The sequence below is a fragment of the Triturus cristatus genome, chromosome 1_1, assembly GCF_964204655.1.
Source record: "Triturus cristatus chromosome 1_1, aTriCri1.1, whole genome shotgun sequence".
In the NCBI taxonomy this organism is placed as follows: domain Eukaryota; kingdom Metazoa; phylum Chordata; class Amphibia; order Caudata; family Salamandridae; genus Triturus; species Triturus cristatus.
The window spans coordinates 1277341162-1277347161 of record NC_140579.1 but is presented as its reverse complement, the minus strand read 5'-3'; the positions used below and the strand labels follow the sequence as shown (position 1 = coordinate 1277347161).

Below are 6000 nucleotides of genomic sequence, written 5' to 3'. Positions count from 1 at the left end.
ATACCAATCTAAATTAGTATAATCTCACAACAGAAGAGTAATAAGTCCCTATCATTAGTTGGCCCTTGCACCTCACAGTCCAAGTCCAACACGTCAACCTTAACAGACAAGACAAATACCAGTTAAATATACCTTTTCTAGGATCTTGGATTGCGGCAAATCCGATGACCTAAACCTCAACTCCGAACAATAAGCTCATTAATCACAATAAGCACAAGCGATAGACATGAAAGGACTCTCAAACCTTTAAATTCAATTTAATGTCTTCTGGGACACAATTGGGCACTGCATCTCAAAATTAAGACAAATCATCAAAAATCACAAACACAGCGACTCTCAAAAACTCTTGATCAAACTGCATAACAAAAAATATACAGCCCTGCTTGTACTTACAATCCTAGGGTACTGCAACCTCTTTCAGAATGGAATGCCGTCAGTAATCCAAATTGGACCATGGAGAATCGAGAACCCAGATTGGATTGAGGCAAAATTTTAAGTTCAGGAGCGAAATTCAAATCCTCCAAGCCCAGTCGGAAACAATCCTCAGCTATCCTAGGCTAACAGATTTGGGAGTGCTTTACTAGGTACTAATTTCAGGGCTCATAAAGTGCTATTGGATTGATTGAGTTCCACAGCTGAGCCTGGTAAACAAATCAACACGTTAAATAAACATGAAGCACATTAGCTCCTCAAGAAAGACAGCGAACATTTGAGTTTTCAAAATCATGAAGGTTTATTAAAAGTTGGTCTCAATCAACAATCAATATATATGTGCTTTGATTACTATGCAATTCAAATTAAATCAAAATCTTATAAATCAGAGGATAAAATAGCATGATGTTGCATTAAAAGGGAAGGACAAAGGAAAGTCAGTACTCTCTCTTGGAGAGTATTCTAAAATCTCCTACTTTGGTCTGCTCTGAACTACAACTGAAACTCATCTGCTAAATTAAAATACATAAGCTTTAACATTTTACACACCTACACGCGGCTCTCATAATGAGTATAATCAGTCCAATCAGGTTAAAGCGAGATGTTGCAATAATGCTTTAGGAAGGTTCTCAAGATTTCACACAATACAAGCTTTTCTCTCTGTCCTTCAAACTTACACTCTCTGTAATAGGATGAGATACATTTACCAGGCTGCAGGTGTCTTCTTGAATGTGCAATTCATTAAAACATTCCATGATCACAAAGAAAAGAAAACATATCTTCACATATGAAAAAAGAAAAAGAGCATCACGTTTAACAATTAGAACTCCAGTTCTCCTGGAAAGAAAATGTTCATGTCTTACAAAGCAAACATGCTAACCAATGTTACTCATTTTAAAATTCAGGCCTACATTAGCTATAGTCGATCTAAACCTGAAGAACATGATTTCTCTCTACATATAGCATTTCCGTGTCTATGCATTAATGTTGTTTTAATTTAATATATAAAAACGTTCCCACCAGAATGGATAGAGTGACACCTAAGACACATGGGGGTAATATGCCATAATACACCTGGTTTATGACTTTAAGATGAAGTACTTTGTGTCTGTAATGTGGTGATATTGAGCCTATTCATGCACAGCAATACTGCTGTGTTGCATCTGCTCTCCTGGTTTCTAAATCTCTTTCCTGTAATCTTTGTTGAGTGTGTGTAATAGTTTTACATGCATATATGAATGAATAAGGTATATAATCTGGATATTGATTTCTTGGAGTCAGGTGCAATAAACACTTGCATCAGCAGTACAAATTCCGACATAATTCATGAGGGATTTAGGTGGAATTTTTTTACATGAACTCCACACATTCAGCCTGCGTCATTCTATGGTAAATAAAAGTGCCTAAAGGCCTGGTGGAACATTTCAGTCATTATTGTTTGAGGGCCAAAATGTCCCTTCTATATATAGGACACCCAATCGTGTCATATCTCTTTTATGTAATGCCTTGCCTAACCATTTCCCTCATCTGGGGAACTATAATATATTCAGGAGTTGGAAGGCTGGAGAATTTTAGTAAATCAAACCATCAATATAAGAGTGCTCATATGGGTGATGTTAAGGTAATCTTTAATGTGACCTTCTCAATTTAGTCTCATTTTACTACCAGATATGGCTAGTTAAATGCAGGGCCGGGCTGAGTAACCAAAAGCAGCACTGACAAAAATGCTCAAACCAGTCCCCTACCTTCCTCTCCATGTCCCTTCTCTCTCTTTCCATGTGTTCCCTCTCTCCTCTCTCTCTTCTCACTCCCTAATCACTCTCTCTATCTTACGCTTTCCTCCCTCTCTTTCTCTCACTTGACACTTCCCTATACTTGCTGAAATTAACCTTGGGGAATAGGAGAAAGTGGCAGAGGATCCAGAAGAGTCCCAGGGCTTTCACAACCGGCCTCTAAGTCTCCAGCCCCCCAGGGAAATGCACATTGGAATAAAAGGCCTGTCCAGCCCTGGCTAAATGGAGGACAGAACCGGGGCACAGCAAAATGGGTCTGTCCTCCAAAGTAACATCTCTCCAAGACGAACACTACAAAGCCCCCTTTATTATAAGGAAAAATTAAAATATGCTGCTGTCTGGCCCATATAAGCATTCATAACAAAATGCACAATTTACTAAAGTAGAACTAGTTCAGAGGGATTGATATATTGGTGAACAATTACAACACTTTAGGCGCATGATTATGTTAGTGACGGCTAATCTACCTGCATTGTACAATGGTAGTTTGGACCATCATTCTACTTGCATACTTAGTGTCTGGAACGGGACTGTGGCAGTCCGATACCACCACATCCCTATCTCTGTGCACATGTATGTCCAGATACCTCAATGAGTTCTTATCCCAGAGCAATGGCTATTCAATTAATCGCAGACGTGAGTGGGTATAATTGGGTCTAATGCCTAACTAATCCGTACACTTGGATAATTTACAAATGTATTCATTTCCCACATAACCGCTGTAATGTTGTTCCTTGGGCTTTTAAGACATACCATAATAACATCAGCGAACATTAATTATTCTCACTTGGAACGAGGCAGGCATGCATAAGACCCTACAAAGCCCGACGGCGATTATGCTCCTTGAAGGGGCGGACCTTATTTGCGTGTCTGTTTGGGAGACCTTCTGGGGGCATTTCTTTATGCATAAAGCAATACTTGAAGCTGAGCTTTATGGAAATAAAAAACACCTCCGACGTGGTTTTAGCTGACATCCTGAAAGGACTCAAGTGCGCTGAAGGACCACTATCCATCCTACTGAACAATGTATACTATAACCCCCACGGTCAAGGAGCTAAGACCAAACTCATTGAGCTGATCCAGCAGATCGAAAACCTGATAACACAACACGCATCCCTGGAAATCATCATCCTCTGGGATCTTAACATGCACCACATCGGGGGACGGAACGCTGACAGTAGTACAACTGGGAGCACCGGGAGATTTACTACCTTCCTACAGACGCATAATCTAGAATCAGTGAACTTCCTATCTACACAATTCATGCAGGGCATAGTTCACCCACCAACTTACGACAACCAAGCAACCATTGACTATATCTTATTGAGCCAGCGATTAGCGAACCTTATGTCAAGCTACAAAGTGCTCCCCTGGAGCGAAAGAGACCATGCAGCCCTTGTGCTGAGTCTAAAGACCTCAGTGGACAACCAATAGATCCTTAGCCATCTCGGGCTCTCAAACGGGGAGGAACAGTACAGATTTATGAGGAGAATCAATTGGGTGAACATCACCATTAACAAATTTGACTCCTGGAAATCTATATGGACTAGCTGGGCTTTGAGGTCTATTGTGCTGGACATCATAGGGGAATGGGAACATCTCGCTCCAGAACTAGCCACTCTGCTTCATGAGAGCTCCCTCTGCACCAAAAGTAGCACGGGAGCCTATAATCAAGGCTCAGCTTTACAGATCAAACACAGTGCGCAGCAATTAAAAACAAGACAAAGAACACACAATAAAAAAAAAGGAACTGAAGCCTCTAAGAAGCAGCTGCAACTAGCAACAAAGGCCCACAGGCATCTTGTTTGGAACCTAAAACGTGAAGACACTGAGGGGAAATGGATAGCAATTGTTGACCTGCTTGCACCGAACAAGGCCCAACAATGAAAAATTTCCTAGCTATCGTAACGGAAAGTTTCAATTCTATTAAGGACTCGGAGGCGAGGATTATGCCTTCTTTCTTCACTTTATTCATACAGCAGCACTGAAAGAACAACAAAGACTACGTTTCCCATGAACCATAGGGAAAAAAAGTAGTCATCAACATTGTGTTAACAACCAATCAAAGAAAAGAACAGCGTCCAATCAGAGCCTCTCCAGATCCATATAGTCCTTTGTTAGTGTCCAGATCCCCTCTTTCGGAGCGCGAAGACAGCCCAGCTCTCAACTTCAGGAGTCCTGTTTGTGGGAATCAGAACCTGCAACAAACAAGGCAGTATTACCAGGGGAAAATACAACCCTAGGTATCAAGTAGAAAGAGAAAAATACAGAACAGGTAAACCATTACATACAATCAAGTACTATTTCCTTTGACATAAGCATGAAGGAAAAATGTTTTACTTACTTCTATACGGGGAGGGATTTCCTCTGAGATCACAGGGCGGGATAATCCTCGCCTCCGAGTCCTTAATAGAATTGAAACTTTCCGTTACGATAGCTAGGACATTTTTAATTCTATGTCAGGACTGGAGGCGAGGATTATGCTTGTTTAAAGCTTGCCCACGACCAGCTGAGCCATATTGAGGATTGGCTTGAAGTAAAACCGCTTAAAAGTGGAATCAGAGGACCAGTCTGCCGCATTGAGGATATCCTCTAAGCGGGCGCCCACACCAAACGCCTTGGAAGCCATAGCTCCTCTTGTGGAGTGCGCCCCAAAATGTCTGAGGCTAATGCCAGCCTCTTGCATCACCCAACGAACCCATCTCGCGATGGTGGGTGAAGAAACAGCCTTAAAGGGTTTCCGGAGCGCAATGAGAAGCTGACGCTCTCCCGGAGGACGGTAGTCTTCCGTCATTTCCTCATATGCCTTGAGGCAACGGACCACACAGAGCTTCGGAGACTCCAAGAAAACCGGGTAGGAGACGACTCTCGTATGGCACTTTGTCCGGCGTGAAAGGGTAAATGTCACCCCATCTGGAGTGAACATCCGACCCGAGATATCTAGAGCGCGCACATCCGACACTCTATGACAAGACACCAAGCAGAGAAGCATTGCAAGCTTTGCTGACAACTCCTTACAGATAGAAACCTATTGGGTTGCCAGGAAAGGAAGAGATTCAAGACCTGATTAACATCCCATAAAGCCGAATACCGCTGTTCCGGTGGTAAGGAAAGTTGAATACCCCGTAGGAGCCTGCAAACCAAAGGGTGTTCACCCACAGCCGAGCCTCCAACCGGGACGTGACCCGAGGAGATGGCAGACCTGAAAGTGTTAATAGACCTATAGGCGAAGCCGTTGGATGCCAAATGCGCCAGAAAGTTCACAACGTGGACCACATCCGCGACCACGGGATCGAAATCCCGTCACAAACACCAACGGGACCATCTGCCCCACGCAGATTTGTATCTTTTTTTTTGATAAACAAGTTTTTATTGTTTTTAGCAGTACAACAAAAAGAAACGTCTGGCCCTCCAAGTCCCCACCACGCGTCACATTTCCACCCTCTCCCAAAACCTTCCCCCCCCCCAACCCACTCCGCTAAGGTATATTGCCTAGCCATTTCCCCCACACCTTCCGGTATTTCTTGGGACAGCCGCGTGCCTGATAGAGAGTCCGCTCCTGCGCCGCACACCAGTCCACCCCGGCGCCCCATTTAGCTACGGTTGGCGGCTGTGGCTGCTTCCATGCCGCTGCAATGTCTCGTTTAGCCACCATCAAGGCCGTCATGAGGAACAGGTGTTCTGAGCGCGTGCCATCCAATCCATCCGTGATGCCCAGTAGGGAATGTCTAGGCTCATGCGGCACCTCCCACCCCAGGACCTCCGTAAGCTCGAA

At 43.5% G+C, this 6000-nt stretch overlaps 1 long non-coding RNA gene across 1 annotated transcript in view; it reads right to left on the bottom strand.

Moving 5' to 3' along the window:
* Nucleotides 1-777: 777 nt before the first annotated feature.
* Nucleotides 778-6000, bottom strand: part of LOC146871953 (uncharacterized) — a 57634-nt gene continuing 52411 nt past the window's right edge. Inside the window, exon 4 of the long non-coding RNA XR_014959633.1 lies at nt 778-4423. This is a non-coding gene — a long non-coding RNA (uncharacterized LOC146871953). The remainder of the gene's footprint in view (nt 4424-6000) is intronic.